The 19254-nt window shown below is 40.9% G+C and overlaps 1 protein-coding gene and 1 long non-coding RNA gene across 2 annotated transcripts in view; both read right to left on the bottom strand.

Annotated features, from left to right (window-relative positions):
• HECW1 (HECT, C2 and WW domain containing E3 ubiquitin protein ligase 1) overlaps positions 1-19254 on the bottom strand; it is a 490597-nt gene that overhangs the window by 451621 nt on the left and 19722 nt on the right. The gene's annotated exons all lie outside the window — the stretch shown is intronic.
• Positions 4582-7841, bottom strand: LOC123334770. Its single transcript, XR_006552893.2, has 3 exons — positions 7631-7841; positions 5194-5276; positions 4582-4763 (listed from the first exon to the last, which is right to left on the bottom strand). It is a non-coding gene; the product is annotated as an uncharacterized LOC123334770 (long non-coding RNA).

Genomic DNA, 19254 nt, shown 5'->3' on the forward strand with positions numbered 1-19254 from the left:
GTTTCAGCCTCCATGAAACCATCAGTTCCAAAGGACAGGTTCAAACAGTAGCTACTCAGGAAAGGGAGGAGATGTGAAGAGACAAGGAAGGAGCAGTCAAGAAACAATTGTGCAGCCTTTGGACAGGATTCTGGTTTTGCCTCAAGGAATACACATAATAGTACCTTTGAGGTACAGTTTTACAGAACTCAGGTGGTAAAGAATCCGCCTGCAGGAGACCCAGTTTTGATCCCTGGGTTGGTGAGAGAGTTAATTATTAGGTAGGTTTATAAGGGGTCCCTCAAGGAGGAGAAAGGGGTCTGGGGCTCCTGAGGAGGAGGCAAGGGACAAACATTTTTTTCTACAGTGCTTTGTCTTAGTCACATAAGATGTTTTTTCTTAAACTCTGAGTTGTTAGGACAATAATCTTTAAGACTAACTTTCTTTAAGCTCAGAGCTAATGATTACACAACAGAACAACCATCTGGCTCAAGGGTATGCTTTTTCCTTAAGTTCTGTACTAATGATTATATAATAACAATATATCTTGCTTAAGGACATGTTTCTCCTTAACAGGAAACTTCTGACTAATCTCCTTAAGACTTATGTTGTATGAGTGGGTCTGGTAAGACCTTTCTATTGTTAGTTTCAAGATGTATGTTGTGGGAATGGGCCTGGTAAAGTATATAAGGCCTTGATAAGACTCAGTTCAGTCAGTTTAGTTCAGTTGCTCAGTCGTGTCTGACTCTTTGCGACCCCATGAATCGCAGCACGCCAGGCCTCCCTGTCCATCACCAACTCCCGGAGTTCACTCAGACTCACGTCCATCGAGTCAGTGATGCCATCCAGCCATCTCATCCTCTATTGTCCCCTTCTCCTCCTGCCCCCAATCCCTCCAGAATCAGAGTCTTTTCCAATGAGTCAACTCTTCGCATGAGGTGGCCAAAGTACTGGAGTTTCAGCTTTAGCATCATTCCTTCCAAAGAAATCCCAGGGCTGATCTCCTTGCAGTCCAAGGGACTCTCAAGAGTCTTCTCCAACACCACAGTTCAAAAGCATCAATTCTTCAGCACTCAACTTTCTTCACAGTCCAACTCTCACATCCATACATGACCACAGGAAAAACCATAGACTTGACTAGATAGACCTTTGTTGGCAAAGTAATATCTCTGCTTTTCAATATGCTATCTAGGTTGGTCATAACTTTTCTTCCAAGGAGTAAGCGTCTTTTAATTTCATGGCTGCAGTCACCATCTGTGGTGATTTGGGAGCCCAAAAAAATAAAGTCTGACACTGTTTCCACTGTTTCCCCATCTATTTCCCATGAAGTGATGGGACCAGATGCCATGATATTCGTTTTCTGAATGTTGAGTTTTAAGCCAATTTTTTCACTCTCATCTTTCACTTTCATCAAGAGGCTTTTAGTTCCTCTTCACTTTCTGCCATAAGGGTGGGGTCATCTGCATATCTGAGGTTATTGATATTTCTCCCAGCAATCTTGATTCCAGCTTGTGCTTCTTCCAGCCCAGCGTTTCTCATGATGTACTCTGCATATAAGTTAAATAAGCAGGGTGACAATATACAGCCTTGACGAACTCCTTTTCCTATTTGGAACCAGTCTGTTGTCCCATGTCCAGTTCTAACTGTTGCTTCCTGACCTGCATACAAATTTCTCAAGAGATTTGATAAGACTCATCATGAGACCAACTGAGACCTGATCAAAGAAATGCACACACCCTGATCCTTATCTGACTTCCCTGGTGTCTCAGATGGTAAAGGGTCTCCTACAATGCAAGAGACCTGAGTTCGATCCCTGGGTCAGGAAGATCTCCTGAAGAAGGAAATAGCAACCCACTCTAGTACTCTTGCCTGGAAAATCCCATGGACAGAGGAGCCTGGTAGGCTGCAGTCCATGGGGTCGCAAAGAGTCACGACTGAGCAACTTCACTTCTTCTCCTCATCAGCAGCCCTTCCCTTGAACCATTCCTGTAAAACTCCTCACCAAATCCCCTGAGGTGGGGACACACAGTTTTGAGTGCATTAGCCCACTGTGTCCCCCTTTCCCTGGCAAAGCAATAAAGCTATTTTCTACTTCACCCCAAACTCTGTTTCCAAGATTCAATTTGGCACCAGTGCACAAAGTTTCAGCAAATTGCAGAGCTCCTTGGAAAAATGGCTGATTCTAGGACTGAAACAAGAAAGATTTAAGACAAGCCTGGGTATCTTTTTTAGTGCTAGGAAGAAAGAAAGTGCTCAAAAAAAAAACAAAAAACAAAAACCACAAACAATGATGGGCTTGTCAAAAGGACATAGGAGTCAACTGAAAGAGTTCCCAATAGCCAAAGCTGGGAAAATTTGAGAAACAAAATAATGTATTGCTGGAATATAACTTAAAGTATAAAATATTCATGAGTCCATACTAACATAAATAAATGATTGAATAAACTAATAAGTAGAGGAGAAGGAACAAATCTATGGAGAAGAATTCTAAATAATTTATGTAGGTACTCTGCCCCCAAGGAAAGTCAAGCATACTCCCCACTCCTTGCCTGTGAGCTGTAAATAATGACTTCTTTCCAAAAAGCACTGTGTGGAAAGGGGAAAAAAGAGGAACTTTACAGTGGAGAAACCTGGCAAGCACCACCTCTGGCAGATGATCAAGGTCAACATCAACACTGACAAACTAGTCACATTGATAGCATGTACGTTTGATATGATGTGATGAAAATAGTGCTTTACCTCCACCTCAAAACACATAACCCCAGGCTAATAATCATGAGGGACAGGCTACAAATACTTGACCAGTCTTCTTCAAAACTGTCAAGGTCATCAAATCAAAACCAAGGAAAGTCTGAGATATTGTCAGAGTCTTTGTCACAGGCAATCCTAAAGAAAATCAGTCCTGAATATTCATTGGAAGGACTGATGCTAAAGCTGAAACTCCAATACTTTGGCCACCTGATGCAAAGAACTGACTCATTGGAAAAGACCCTGATGCTGGGAAAGATTAAGGCGCGAGGAGAAGGGGATGACAGAGGATGAGAAGGTTGGATGGCATCACCTACTCAATGGACATGAGTTTGCGTAAGCTCCGTGAGCTGGTGATGGACAGGGAAGCCTGGAGTGCTGCAGTCCAGGGGGTCACAAAGAGTCATACTGAGTGATTGAACTGATTGATGTCACAGGAAGAAGACTTAAGGATTGAATGTAATCCTGAGCAAGACATTATGGGGCTCCTGGGCACAGAAATCTTTCTGCGTCCCCCATTTCTTGCTGGTAGAGAACAGACTCCAGCCTCCATGACTTTCCTTGAGTTCCAAATGGTAGATTTGAACAGTTGCTAATCAGGAAAAGGAGGGGATGCAGAGACAAAGAAGGAGCAGCCAAGAAACAATAGGGTAGACTTGGGGCAGGGTCCTGGCTCTGCCTCAAGGGATACAGACTACAAAATCTTTGAGCTCTTCTTCAGAAATAAAACCTCCCAACAAATGGAGGATGTTATCATTCTTCATTCCAGAGAAGACCACCTGAGGTCAGACTAAAGGAACCAAAAATTTCCTCAGAAGACCTACCTGAGACCACATTACGAGTGCAGGCCCTGCACACATCCTAATTCTTATCAGCACCCCCACCCTTGAACCAATAGGGACACACAGTTTTGAGAGTCAAGCGCCTGCAGTGTCTCCCTTTGACTGGCAAAGCAACGAAGCTATTCTTTTCTAGTTCACCCAAAACTCTTGTCTCTGAGATTTGATTCAGCACCAGTACCCACAGTCTGAGTTTTGGGCATCAAGGACTTCCTTTAAAAAAAAAAGAAAAGATGAGCCACACACCATACATATGTAGCCCTAGGATGGTGCCCTCTCAGAGTTAATGAGAGTAAATAAACTGGCCCTCAGAGTGTCCTGGAACACTTCCAGTGACAGAAGGTCTCCATGTGTCCCTTACGTGCTCCTCTCCTACTTTGTAGATTAACCAGGCTTGCAAGGCAAGGTTGTGAATACCTAATCAGAAAGGGGGTGCTAAGTCGCTTCAGTCATGTCCGACTCTGTGCGACCCCATAGACGGCAGCCCACCAGGCTCCCCCCTCCCTGGGATTCTCCAGGCAAGAACACTGGAGTGGGCTGCCCTTTCCTTCTCCAGAAAGGGGGTAGAGGTCTACAATATTTAAATTAATGAGTTGTACTTTGGTTAGACAGCTGGGAAATTTTTCAAATTCCTAATTTTTAAAATTCAGGAGCATCTTTCTTTGAGTTATAAAGTAACAAAAAATCAAAAACTAAACTTTAAAACAGAACTGGGCCAGCCCAGGATCAATCACCACTCTCAGCCAAACACTGCATCTCCCAAACTCATGTATGCTTTGTGGTGTGTGTGTGTGTGTGTGTGTGTGTGTGTGTGTGTGTGTTTTAAGCTACAGAAATTTTTTAGAAAGATATAAATTTGCTAAGAAATACTGGTCACCTTTTCAAATTCTGATTCACATGTCCAATCAGTTAGCAGGTCATTGTTTTTTGAGTGTGTAGGGGTGAGTGAGGATATGTATGCTTGAGTGCATTAATAGCTCTTTTCAAATTAGGAACTAGAAAATAAACCTCAAGGTGCAGTAGATAAAAATCTTAATTTATTAGGAGATAAAAGATGAAACCCATGACATAAGCTTCAGAGCTCTTCAGAGAGCACCAAGTCTCCCACTGAATCTGACACTTTCTCCTCTTCTCAGCCTGTGTCCAAGAAGCTCCAGGACAACTGTGTGTAGGTTAATTTGAGGGCAGAATGAGAACCTGTTAGTAATAGTGAACAATTACTAATAGCTATTAAAGGGCCAGTCACAGTGTTAACCACATTACATATATTTTCTCATTTAAGCCAATAATAACGCTAGATGAGTGCCAGAATCATTCCAATTTTACAGAGGAAGAAACAAGTTTTAAAATTTTCCAAAGGCCCACAGCTAAAAATGGATGCAGAGTTCATGCTCTTGACCTCCCTTCACATTTGTCCACTTTAACAGCTGCTTCACAGCTGTGCACTTCATAACTATACTGAGAGGCGTATGACCTGACAAAGAAAGTCTGAGGTAACCAGAGAGGAGCAAGAGAGCCACAGAGGAGTAGAAAGTCCAAAACCAGGTCACTCATCTTAAGATTACTGGAGAAGTGTGTAGCTGCCAAGGGGAAAGACAGAGTGGGCAGTCATGTCCCAGGTGCTTACATGTCAGCATCATCCAAGGTGATGAAGGGGGAAGTGAAGCCGTTCCTCAAGTCCCATACTTCCCACTGACTGCTCTGAAGGGGCTGAAGTGTGGAATTTTAAAAATAATAAAAATGAAATTATATACAAATCAACAGCAGATTCACAGACATAGAAAACAAACTTATGATTACCAAAGGGGAAAGGGGCAGAAAGGGCTAAACTAGCAACTTGGGATGTTAACAGATACATAGTACTATATATGGGAGAAGGCAATGGCACCCCACTCCAGTACTCTTGCCTGGAAAATCCCATGGACAGAGGAGCCTGGTAGGCTGAAGTCCATGGGGTTGCTAAGAGTCGGACACGACTGAGCAACTTCACTTTCACTTTTCACTTTCATGCATTGGAGGAGGAAATGGCAACCCACTCCAGTTTTCTTGCCTGGAGACTCCCAGGGACGGCGGGGCCTGGTGGGCTGCCGTCCATGGGGTTGCACAGAGTCGGACACGACTGAAGTGACTTAGCAGTAGCACTACTATATATAGAATTGATAAACAACAAGGTCCTACTGTATAGCACAGGGAACCATATTCAATACCATGTAATGGCCTATAATGTAAAATAACCTGAAAAAAAAAAAATATATATATATATATATCTATATATATCTAAATCACTTTGCTGTATACCTGAAACTAACACAATATTGCAAATTAACTATACTTAAATAAAAGAAATGAGTTTATATATACACAGATGAAGGTTTTGCATTAACTAACGTGAGACAATTTATCATCAATTTTACACTTTAAGTATTTCACACAACTGTTCATATATAGAAGTAGGTACAAATGCAAGGATCTTTATTATGCTAACTTCCTTTATTTTCTTTAACTCTTTACAAGCTACATACAAAACAAAAACATAGTAATCATCAACAAAATTAATTTAAATAGTTATTTTAAGTCTTTTTTCAGCTTTAATGAAAGCCAAGAATTGGAAACACTTGATTTGTGATCAGTCACTACAGCCATTCACTTTCTCAAGAAGCCCTAGGATTTTCATGTGCCCCCTTGGTTGCTCCCCAGATGCTTTTCCACCCCCAAGTCAATGCACATAGTAAGATTTAGGATAGGTGAGACCCATGCTTTTCATTAACAATGTGTAAATGAGGAAGAGTGGAAGGAGAAGTTGGAAGAGAGAACCTACAGTCCATTGGTATATTTTCAGGATGATTAATTTCAGGGAAGCAAACATATGGAAACTGAGAATCTAGAATCATTGTTCCTGTTACTGCTTGGAATGCCATTATGCCCAGGGAAATATTTAGCTCAGGTTGAAAATACTTGGTCTTGAGATAGAGCAATGCTAACTGCAGATGGTTGAGAAGTACATGAGAGACAGACGCCTAGCTGAGGTGGCAATGAAGTTCAGAGTATATCTGTGGAAACATTTGTCATTTTAGACATTCCCAGAAATATTTGATGACAGACAAATGCTGGGTTTCTTGCAGTCAATGGGATCGAATTCCAGTGTATTTGACCACATAAATGAAATAGCATGTTCTCAAATAGAAAAACTCAACAGTTTCAGCACTTTCTTAATCTATATTGTTATATGATCTCAATGAAACTACCAATAGGCTTTAAAATTAGACAAGTTGACTCTAACATTCCTATGGGAGAAAGAAAAATCAAGAACAAACATGATTCTAAAGGGGAAACTAGTGAGGAAGAAATGCTGTTGGAGATATTTAACCATAATATGAAGCTAGAGTAATTAAAACAGTATGGTGCTAGTACATGAACAGCCACAGGAACACAACAGATCAGAAAGTTTAGAAATAGACCAAAAATATGTTTTAACCATATAAGAATTATAATAAAGGGGAATTTTCAAATTGATGGAGAAAATATGGATTGTTCAATAAATGGTGTTGGGACACCTGGATGGTAAATCAGGAAGAAGGAAACACATGGGAATTGGTATCTCATAATAATAGGAATAATTCCAAATTGATCAAATATTTAAATTTTAAAACCAAAGCCATTATAGAACTTTTTTCCCATTATAGGGGGAAAAAAAAAGGAAGAACATTTTTTATCATCTCACAGTTGGAAAGGCCCTTCTACAGGTGAACAAAAACCCTGAAGTCACAAAAGAAAATGCTGATAAAACTCAACACTGTGAAAATAAAAACACATATATGGAAAAGCCATCATATATCAAAAGTCAAATGACAAACTGGGAAAAAATATTTCCAAATATATTCAAAAGTCTAATTTCTTTTCATGCCTAAGAAACAAAAACAACAAGCAAAGGAAAACAAGATGGAAAAAGGATATCAAAAGATAGTTCACAGAAAGGAAAACCTATTTTAAAAGTTAAAAGGTATTCAACCTCAGCCCATAAGAAAAAATGCTAACCAAAACTACAACAAGTTCTGCATTTTCACCTGTCACATGAGCAATGAGGGAAAAGTTCGCTAGGTCACCATTGTGCTCTGCCAGTTTTTGAGTTCTCTTCTGAGTCCATTCCCTCTAGTCTAAACTCTGTGATGCTAAAGCTGGGGCTGTCCCCTTCATTTCTACTTTGCAGCCTATGGCCTGCCCAGGTTTGGCCTATAGGAGGTACCAGACTGGAAGACAGAAGCTAAAAGAGGAAGAAGGAACTAGCTCCACCCCTCTTCTTCCTGTTCTGGGTCCATAGTACCCTAGCAATTGTTTTCACCTGTAGCATCAGTGCTTCACCTCTGCAGCAGCTGAATCCAGTTTGTGGTTTTTCCAATACTTGAAGACGCAGCCTGACCGTTCTCCCGTCAGTGAACCATCAGTAACCAATTAGTCCTCCCTCCTGGGAAGTCTAGTCCAGTCCCACTGGGTCCCTCCTTCAAGCTCACAGCACCAACAGAACAAAATCCTCCTCAAAAGAGGTCCATATTTCAATACTGTGAGGTCCCTCCTCTAAGCTGAGATACTGAGTGTTAGAGAAAAGAAAATGTGACAGTAATAACATAGGAAAGCAGGAATGCCTACACAAGAAATGGGTTCTCCCGGTATGATCTGTCCAAAGGACTAACTTGCCAGTTTTAACACACATATGCTGTGAAGAGGGTCTTTTGAGCACTTCTGAGCCAAACTAGAAGCTAAAGCTCCAATTTGCCTTTGATGACAGGAATTGCAACAGCCCAGGCTGAGGTTTGACCCTGTGCTTTCCATTACACACTATTTCTGAAAGATACTCTTCTAAGAAAAAGAGCTTCATGCGAGGTACTTCTGGAACGTCGATCTAGTCCCCACTGGGGTCACCTCACTGGGCCCCTCCCAGGGGCACAATCCATGGCAGAGCCTGCATGAGGCTGCCAAAAGTACTGAGAAGTCCTGCAGCATAGAAACATGTTTCTTTTTGTTCACACTGCCTTTTATTGATCTTAGAAATCCCCCTCCCCAGCCCCATCTTTTCCCCTTGAATAAGCTCTGCTTTTATCCTAAAGCAGTTTTATGGGAAGTGCTTCTGAAAATGCTGTCCTAACAATGGGTCACTTGGTCTAAGAGAGAGGATAGTCTTTTACTAATGGACAGACCACTGTCTGAATTATCTGATTTACTTAAAAGCAAATGTTACAGACATAAATCAGGAAGACGATGCTTCTGTGGGGGTGGTAAATATATACTGTGCCTGCCTGCATGCTAAGCTGCTTCAGTCATGTCCCACTCTTTTCAACCCTATGGACTGTGGCCTGCCAGGCTCCTCTGTCCATGGGATTCTCCAGGTAATACTGGTTGTTATGCCCTCCTCCAGGGGATCTTCCTGACTTAGGGATCAAACCCATGTCTCTGGCATTGGCAGGTTTTTTTAACCACTAGCACCACCTGGGAAACCCAAATATATCGTGTAGGCAGGTACATATGCGGAGAGAAAAGTTAGGCTTCCTACAGCAGCAATTCAGGACAGAGAAACATGGGGGGAAGGATATGATAGATGAAATCCACCAAAGTGACCCTAAACTCCCACCTTCCAGAAGAAAAGCCACCTGGGTCTTTGTGATTAATTTACAGGCAGTGCACCTGTGTTAAGAACCAAAACTAAAACAACAAAACCCACAAACAAAAAGCAGAAGCAAAAAACTCAGAGATGTGTGGGGGTTTTATTTGGTTTGGAGCTTGCTTTTCCCTGGCCCTGCCATGCAGCATGTGGGATCCTAGTTCTCCAACCAGAGTTCCATCCAGTGCTTCCTGTAGTAGAAGTGCAAAGTCTTAACCACTGGACTACCAGGGAAGTCCCCAGAAATTTATGTTTTTAATAAAGAGATATATAATCTTAAACACAGATTCAACCATTGAAGACATGTGCCAAGAAAGTATAAAATATAAAATGGTGACTTCACATTTCAAAAGTTCCTGTACAATTGGGTTTTACCAACCTGAGCAGCACAATTTCATCTGCAGAGAAGAACATCTTCTTACATTACCTTCCAAAGTCGGATGGTTATTATTCTGACTTATAGCTAGGGGGAGAAAGGTCTATTTACTGCACATTCTTTTTAGGCATAGCACAAATAAGATACATGAGAGTGATGTGAAAGTTGCTCAGTTGTGTCCAACTCTTTGTGATCCTATGAACTGTAGCCTGGAATTCTCCAGGCAAGAATACTGAAATGGGTAGTGTCCCTTTCTACAGGGGATCTTCCCAACCCAGGGATTGAACCCAGGTTTCCCACATTGCAAGTGGATTCTTTAACATCTGAGCCACCAGAAAAGTCCAAGAATACTGGAGTGGGTAGCTATCCCTTCTCCAGGGGATCTTCCTGACCCAGGGATCAAACCAGGGTCTCTTGCATTGCAGGCAGATTCTCTACCAGCAGAGCTACCAGGGAAGCCCCAGAGTCATACAGAAATCCACAGAAATAATTTCTAAATATGTATGTCTCTCTTATCCAGTTTATAATGACCAGAATCACTTTTTTTTTTTTTTTAAAGTATCAGTCAGTCCAATCTGACAACTGAATTTAAGCTGGGTCTCTGAATAGGAGTAAGGTCTAATTTGGTGATAAAGAATGCAGAAAACATTCCACTAGAAAAATAAATCAAAGTAAAATCTAAGAGCTGATGACAAGTACAGAAGGGATGTACGGAATAGACTAACAAGATGAATATTCATTTTATTTTTAAGTATTTATTTTGGAAAGCAGTGGCAAGTAACACTTGGTGGATAAGTGGAAATCAACTATGAAAGGCCTCTGAACCAGATCCCACAGGTCAAAGGGAGGAGACAGCATTTCCTCTGCAAAGTAGTAGCATCATTGAGGTTCTGCCTAACAAAAGATCAACCTGAAATTGATCTGCCTGTGGAAGGGAAGCGGTGAAGAGACATGAGGAAGGAGATGAACAGAAATGCTCCTCTGATGATTCAGACATGAAGTAATTAAATCCTGCACAATAGTGGCAGCAATGAGAATGGAAAGGATGGAAAGTGAAATTCTGAAACAATCTCAATGGCATGCAGAAGGTGGTACTTCTTGTGTCTGGGGCTTAGCTCCAACGTGTTGACTTGGACATGGGTCAAGTATTAAGGGTTAGGAGAATTACAATGTTATTATAAGGAGGTCATAAATTTGGCTTTAGACATATTAAACTTGAAGCGATAAGAGGATTTCTCAGACAAAATGCCTTGAAATCTCAGTGGGATCAGACTTAGGTCAGGACAATCCTGGGCTAGATTTGGCCACCACCAAAACAGAGGTGACTGTGGACTTTCATTGAGGGTAATGGTCCTGAAAGTACAGCCCCGGGAATTGAGGACACCAATATTTTCAGCTCCCTGGCAGAAATATCTCTTAGAGCAGCGTGGATAAGCTGGATTACAAAACTGTGATCTGCAAGGGGGTAACTCTGAAGAAAACAGGGGAGTGAGAGGGGGCTTCTACCTGTAGCATACCATCCCATTTCAGAAATGAAGCAAGAGCCACACCCTACCTGAGAACGTGTCTGCCTCCTCCAGTGCTGGAGGAATTGTTTCCCTGGGTCATCTGTTTTTACTGGCGCTCTTCCCTGAGTACTCTTTCTGTACATCCTTTGGGAGATGAGGTTCCTCACCATAGTTTACCCAGCTGAGGAATCATCATTACGCAGGTGAGCTCTAGCTTGGAGAAAAATCTAACTTGCTTGCAAAAAGCATTCCAAACAGGTAAAAACATCATGAACATAATCTAAGGGTTGAGGATTAAGTACAGCATGGACATGAAGAAACTATAATGAGGTGAGCATTCATTTTGGAGAGCAGTGGGAAGTAACACTGGGTGGATGAGTGGAATTCGGCTACAGGGGTTCTCTGAACCTGGTGTCACAGGTCACAGGGAGGGGACAGCAGTTCCTCAACAAGGGAGGGTAATCTAGCATGACCCTATGTAGCCTTCCAAGGACAGACAGACAGCCTCAATCCCCCATGTCCTCTACCTGCCTCTTCTTTGTAGAAAAGTTTTAGTCTCCCAAGACTCCCCTGAATCTCAAAAGGCTGTCTCAAGAACTAATGATAAGGAAATGTGAATATGTAGAAACTTGTCAGAAACTGGTTACAATTTAGATTATCAACCAGCCATATAGCAGAGTCACTGAACTTCTAGTTCCATGAAAGATACAGATAAAGGTATGACACAACTCCCAAACTGTTTTTACAGAAAGCAGATCATCCCCCACCAGATGAAAGCTGCTGACCACAATAATGTAGATGCAGACTGGTTGAAACTGGAAGATGAGCAACGTTTGAAACTTTGCCTTGATGCCAACCAATCTGAGAATCATGGGTGAGCTAGTCATGAACCCTGTAGCCCCCTCCCTCAGGCTCCGTTAAAACCCTTGTCTCCTAACCAGAAACTTGGAGATGGTTCTTAGGACCTCAGTCCACCATTTCCCCAGGTTGCTGACCTGAACAAAAAACTTTCCCCACTGACACTTTTCTCCCAAGTATTGGCCTTTGAATGGCAAGCAGCTGAATTGGGCTTCAGTATTGGCCTCATCTGGTTACAGGATCACCAAGGCTCAGGATGGGAGTCAGCATCTCTTAGGGAGAGGACAAGCCCTTCAAGAACAAACCCCCTGCCAGTGACTGGAGAACCATATATGGCAACTCTGGGAAGCTACTTGTTCAAAGTAAGCCCCATCAGATAAGCCCCAGTACGTAAATACCAAGAAGGCACTAAAATCTGGCTGGAACAGGTATCTCAGCATGCCTAGTTAAGACTGGGACTCTTCTGATTCTATCAGAACACAGAACCAAGGAGAACAGACAGGAACAGAGGCCCCTATGTAAACATCATTTGGTAAACACCAGCCTGGATGGTTCTACTGTCCAAAGTTGAATAAACTGAAAAACAAAAGTGTAAAACAGGACATAAGAATAGTAGGGCAATAAAGATCCAGAGAAAAGCATACTTTGAGAGGAGCAAACAGCTTAGTGACTAAACAACAACAACAATGGCAGCAAATAAAAGGGAAGTCTAGGGTGCATTTTGGGGGCTTCCCTGATGGTTCAGAAGGTAAGGAATCTGCCTGTAGCGTGGGAGACCCAGGTTCCATCCCTGGGTGGGGAAGAGCCCCTGGAGAAGGGCATGACAGCCCACTCCAGTATTCTTGCCTGGAGAATTCTATGGATAGATGCTACAATCCATGGGGTCACAAAGAGTCAGAGACCACTGAGCAATTAACACTTTCACTTTTCAGAGTGTATTTTGCATTTTGAATAAATGCAGTAAATGAACAAAATGCTTTTTGAGACAAGATGAGAAATGAGGTGAAAATGAACTTCAGTTCAGTTCAGTTCAGTTGCTCAGTCGAGTCTGACTCTTTGCGACCCCGTGAATCGCAGCACGCCAGGCCTCCCTGTCCATCACCAACCCCCGGAGTTCACTCAAACTCACATCCATCGAGTCAGTGATGCCATCCAGCCATCTCATCCTCTGTCATCCCCTTTTCCTCCTGCCCCCAATCCCTCCCAGCATCAGAGTCTTTTCCAATGAGTCAACTCTTCGCATGAGGTGGACAAAGTATTGGAGTTTCAAATAAACTTAAGAAACTTAATTTCAGAGGAAACTTAAAATTCAGAGATAAGAAATTGAATGAAATCCAAGTTGAAACAACAACAAAAATATAGTCGGAAAAACTAAAAGTCAGTAATAGAAATATGCGAACTTCCTTAGCAGTCCAGGGGTTAAGACTTCATATTTCGAATGCAGGGGCTGTGGTTTTGATCCCTTGTAGAGGAACTAAGATTCCATGTGCTATGTGGCAAGGCCAAAAAATATATAAAATAAAAAGGGAGTAAGGACTATAATAGTAATAATAGATATAGAAATACAGTATTCTGGAAATTCAAATTAGAGATGCAGAAAAGAAATAAAAAGCTCTCTAAGAAAACAAAAAAGTGTTAGTCACTCAGTTGTGTCTGGCCCTTTGCGACCTCATGGACCGCAGCCCGCCAGGCTCCTCTGTCCATGGGATTCTCCAGGCAAGAATACTGGAGAGGGTAGCCATTCCCTCCTCCAGGGGATCTTCCTAACTCAGGGAAACAAAAGAGAGGGTCAAAAGAAAAAGCAATGCATGAAAAGATGATAACCATATACAGTTTACCTTAGGGAAAGAAGTATTTGTTTATCACAGAAGGATTTTTGTTCAAAGACATTGACCAAAACAAGCCACTAATGGTGGCTTAGCAAAGAGACAAGCTTATCTTTCCCTCCTGTAGCAAGAAGTATAGAAATGACAGATCTCGGCTGGATAGGGCAGCTACCCTACCAGGAACTCAGACTCTTTTAGCCCTTGCTCTACCATTTTTAGTGTGTCACTTTCTTCCCCAGCTTAAAATATGGCTGCTGGCACTCCAGCCATCATAACCACATTCCAGATTGAATATGGAGGAAGAGAGAGCAAATGCAGCATGCCAGATGAGTCAGCTCCCCTTAAAGAGCTTTCCGAGAAGCCCCCACCCAATGACTTCCAAATATATCTCACTGGCCTCAAGTATGATATATGACTACCTTTTGCAATGAAGACTAGGAAATAGAGCTTTTAAACTGAGACCATTCCAAAATTAAATCAGAGTTCTATGAGTAAGAAAAAAGGAGAGAGGAGATATTGGTTGACAAATAGCAGCCTATAACAAAATTCCTGAGATAAATGACAAAGGAGCAGAGCCAAGTCACAAAAATATACAGATGAAAATTGTCCTGTGCTGACTTCTTCTGATACAAATCAGAAGATTTTGACATGTTTCCAGTAAAGTCCAATCAAAACAATAGCAATAGAAAACCTACATTCCTAAATATCTTGATGAAATATTCTAATTCTATTTTTTTTAATCCTAAAAGTATACAAGCAAGAATTTTTTAAAATATTATCTACAAAGAATTTAAATTTAGGCTATCCTCAAACTTATCGATGATCTTCAAAAGTAAACGATCACAAAATAATATCAAGAGTCTTGAGGCAATTATTATACAAAAATGATAGTTACAGTCCAAAACCTATTTATGAAAGAAAGTAAGAGAAAAATATCCCCCAGAAATCAGAAAATAGCCACGTTAAAACCTTGCTTAAACATATTTTCCTTCCAAATCTATGAATAAGAAACTCATTCTTTTCATATTTAAGAATACATTTATTCTAGATAGACCTAGGGGTTATCATATGAAATGAAATCAGTCAGACCTAGAGGTTATCATAACAAGGGAAAGACAAATACGATATCACTTATATGTGGACTCTAAAATGATATAAATGAACTTATTTACAAAACAGAAACAGACTCACAGCATAGAAAACAAACTTATGGTTACCAGAGGGGAAAGGGGGTGGGAGAGGAATAATTTAGGAGTTTGGGATTAGCAGATACAGACTACTATCTATAAAACAGATAAACAGGACAGATATCCCTGTACTCACAGCACAGGGAACTGTATTCAATATCTTGTAATAAACTATATGGGAAAAGAATATGAAAAAGAATGTGTGTGTGTGTGTATATATATATATATATATATATATATATATATATATATGAATAAATTTACTGTAAAATTTCAGAATGGGAAACATGGGCTATAACAGACCATAATTTGAGTGAGCTTGAACAGTGGGTAAAGAATAAGTGCAGGAGACACAGGAGACTTGGGTTCAATTTCTGGGTTGAGAAGGTATCCTTGAAAAGGAAATGGCAACCCACTCCAATATTCTTGCCTGGAAAATCCTAGGGACAGAGGAGCCTGGCGGCTACAGTCCCTGGGGTCACAAAGAGTCGGACACGACTGAGCGCTCACTCGCTTATTGAACACAGTAGAGAAGACTTGCAACCAGTTGTGTTTTCCAAAGGCAGACAGAGCAGAACCCTCTACCCTACATTTAACAGTGTATGGGCCATGTTGAGAATTCTTAGAACAAATCTGGGCTCAGCAGGAAAGGATGACTGGCTTAGAATTACTAACATGACGAGACAGAAATAAACAAGTTAGCTTTTTATCCAAGACAGCATAAACAGAACAGCAAAAGAGACTCACAAATATTAAAAATAATTATATAAAAATAATTAACTCACATTATTAAAAATAGATACACAGATGAAAACATTAGCTATAAAAAAGTGCTAAACAAAATGAATGCCACCACTAGTTCTTGGGTTAAAAAATAAAATAGACAAATTTCTAACCAATCTTATTTTTAAAACAGAATGAGGAACAGAGGGAGAGAGAGAAAGAGAGAAGGGTGAGAGAGGGAGGGAGGGAAATATAAAATTTAAGAAACCCAAAGGAAATAAGACCATAGATAAGCAGGCAACTTAAAACTTACCAAAGAATAATAGACAATGGTTTGAATTTTGGCAAACAGACCATTTGTTAGGAAAAGAACTTATTTATCTCAAGTGGAAGTAGAAACTCTATTTGTAACCAAGCAGGACCCTATGAGATTTTCCCGGAATGGACCTCACCCCCAGCGTCCTCCATCTGTCACTTCTCTGTAGAAGAACTTTATCTTCCTAGGCCACCCCTAGATTCCAAAGGGTAACTTTAATCAGAGAAGTGAGAAAATGCATAAAGAAAGGAAACCAGTCAAGTAAGACAAAATAATAACTGTTCAGCCATTAAACAAAGACAAAGATTTTAGTTCCTTCTCAGAGGCTCAGGGTTTCTCCTCAGAAATGGCAAGGACCTAACAGAAGCAGAAGATATTAAGAAGAGATGGCAAGAATACACAGAAGAACTATACAAAAAAGGTCTTAATGACCCAGATAACCATGATGGTGTGATCACTCACCTAGAGCCAGACATCCTGGAATGGAAGTCAAGTGGGCTTTAGGAAGCATCACTACAAACAAAGCTAGTGGAGATGATGGAATTCGAGCTGAGCTATTTCAAATCCTAAAAGATGATGCTGTGCAAGTGCTGCACCAAATATGCCAGCATATTTGGAAAACTCAGCAGTGGCCACAGGACTGGAAAAGGTCAGTTTTCATTCCAATCTCAAAGAAAGGCAATGCCAAAGAATGTTCAAAGTACTGTACAATTGTGCTTATTTCACATACTAGCAAAGTAATGCTCAAAATCCTTCAAGTTAGGCTCCAAGAGTATGTGAACCAAGAACTTCCAGATGTACAAGCTAGATTTAGAAAAGGCAGAGGAACAAGAGATCAAATTGCCAACATCTGTTGGATCACAGAAAAAGCAAGGGAATTCCAAAAAAAAAATCTACTGCTTCATTGACTACACTAAAGCCTTTGACTGTGTAGATCACAACAAACTGTGGAAAATTCTTAAAGAGATGGGAATACCAGTCCACATTATCTGTCCCCTTTATGCAGGACAAAAAAGCAACAGTTAGAACCAGACATGGAACAATGCACTGGTTTAAAATTGGGAAAGGAGTATGTCAAGGCTGTATACTGTCACCCTGCTTATCTAACTTCTATGTGGAGTACATCATGCAAAATGCCAGGCTGAATGCCTAAGCTGGAATCAAGACTGCAGAGAGAAATATCAACAACCTCAGATATGCAGATGACAGCATCCTATGGCAGAAAGCAAAGAAGAATTAAAGAGCCTCTTGATGAGGGTGAAATAGGAGAGTGAAAAGCTGACTTAAAACTCAACATTCCAAAAACCAAGATAATGGCATACAGTCCCATCACTCCATGGCAAATAGATGGGGAAAAAAGTGGAAATAGTGGCAGATTTTATTTTCTTGGGGTCCAAAATCACTGCAGATGGTGACTGCAGCCATGAAATTAAAAGATGCTTACTCCTTGGAAGAAAAGCTATGACAAATCTAGGTAGCATATTAAAAAGCAGAGACATCACCTTGCTGACAAAGGTCCATATAGTCAAAGCTATGGTTTTTCCAGTAGTCATGTACGGTTGTGAGAGTTGGACTATAAAGAATGCTGAGTGCCAAAAAATTGATGCTTTTTAATTGTGGCGATGGAGAAGACCTTTAAGAATCCCTTGGACAGCAATGAGATCCAACCAGTCAATCCTAAAGGAAATCAACCCTGAATGTTCACTGGAAGGACTGATACTGAAGCTAAAGTTCCAATTCTTTGGCCACCTGATGGAAGAGCCAGCTTATTGGGAAAGACCTTAATGTTGGGAAAAATGAGGGCAGGAGAAGCGGGGATGACAGAGGATGAGATGGTTAGATAGCATTACTGACTCAATGGATATGAGTTTGGGCCAACTCCATGAGATAGTGAAGGACAGAGAAACCTGGCGTGCTGCAGCCCATGGAGTTGCAAAGAGTCAGACATGACTTACCAACTGAACAACAACATGGGCTACAGATAATATTCGGAGCCATGTCCTTTGGGCTGTTTTGCAGATACTAAAATCCCCACCAGGTGGAAAAAGTTAACTGAATGCTTCCACAGGCAAGTAGACCCCAGACCTGCTGGAAGCAGAGGGCCGAAGATGCTGACTTCCAATTAGCTCACCACCAACCAATCAGAATACCCACAGGCTGATCATACACCACCCCTCCCCCAACTTTGTCTTTAAAAACTTATCCGTGAAAGCCTTGGGGAGTCGAGGCCTTTTAAACTCTAGCTATCTGTACTCTTTGCTTGCTACCCTGCAATAAACACTGCACTTTCCTTCACCACAACCCAGCTGTCAGTTGATTGGCTTTACTGTGCACAGGCAAGCAGATCCCAGCTTGGTTCAGTAACATAAATAGTGCAATAGCCATGAGTTGAATGAATTAACTTATCAGACTGACCCCGAAAATGGCCTAAAGCCCACGAGATTTACAGATAAAGCTTTCTGAATTCTAGGTAATAATAATCCTGACATCATATACATTTTTCAAGGGAACTTAACAGTTTCCTGATTCACTTTCATAAATTTCAAATACATAGTATAATAAAGATGCAAACTAATCCCATTCATTCATCTATATGTAGTTATATATATAGTTTACTGTGTGTATATATATATAATACAGTAAATATATTTATTACATGTATGTATATATAAAACTGAGCATACTGAATCAGTGCAGAATTCAAAAAATAATAAACAATGTTTGAGTTTAGTGCATTTGAAGACCATAAAGATAGTTTAATTACTAAGAAACCTATGAATGTAATTGATCATTTCATTAGGTTAAAGGAGAAAACATACTGGTTAATTCAGCAAATTCCCCCTTTAATTCAATATTTATAACATAATTCTAAACTAGGAATAGAGTAACACTAACTTTTTTTTAAACTGAAATAAACAGCCTCTACTATCTAATAGTGGAAAACTAAATCCAATTTAATTAAAGACAAGGGCAAGACCTCCTTTTACCACTATTACTTCATATTGCTCTGCTGCTGCTGCTAAGTCACTTCAGTCGTGTCTGACTCTGTGCGACCCCATAGATGGCAACCCACCAGGCTCCCCCGTCCCTGGGATTCTCCAGGCAAAAACACCGGAGTGGGTTACCATTTCCTTCTACAATACATGAAAGTGAAAGTGAAAGTGAAGTCACTCAGTCGTGTAGGTCTCTTAGCGAAACCATGGACTGCAGCCTACCAGGCTCCTCCGTCCATGGGATTTTC

The sequence above is a fragment of the Bubalus bubalis genome, chromosome 8, assembly GCF_019923935.1.
Source record: "Bubalus bubalis isolate 160015118507 breed Murrah chromosome 8, NDDB_SH_1, whole genome shotgun sequence".
Lineage (NCBI taxonomy): Eukaryota > Metazoa > Chordata > Mammalia > Artiodactyla > Bovidae > Bubalus > Bubalus bubalis.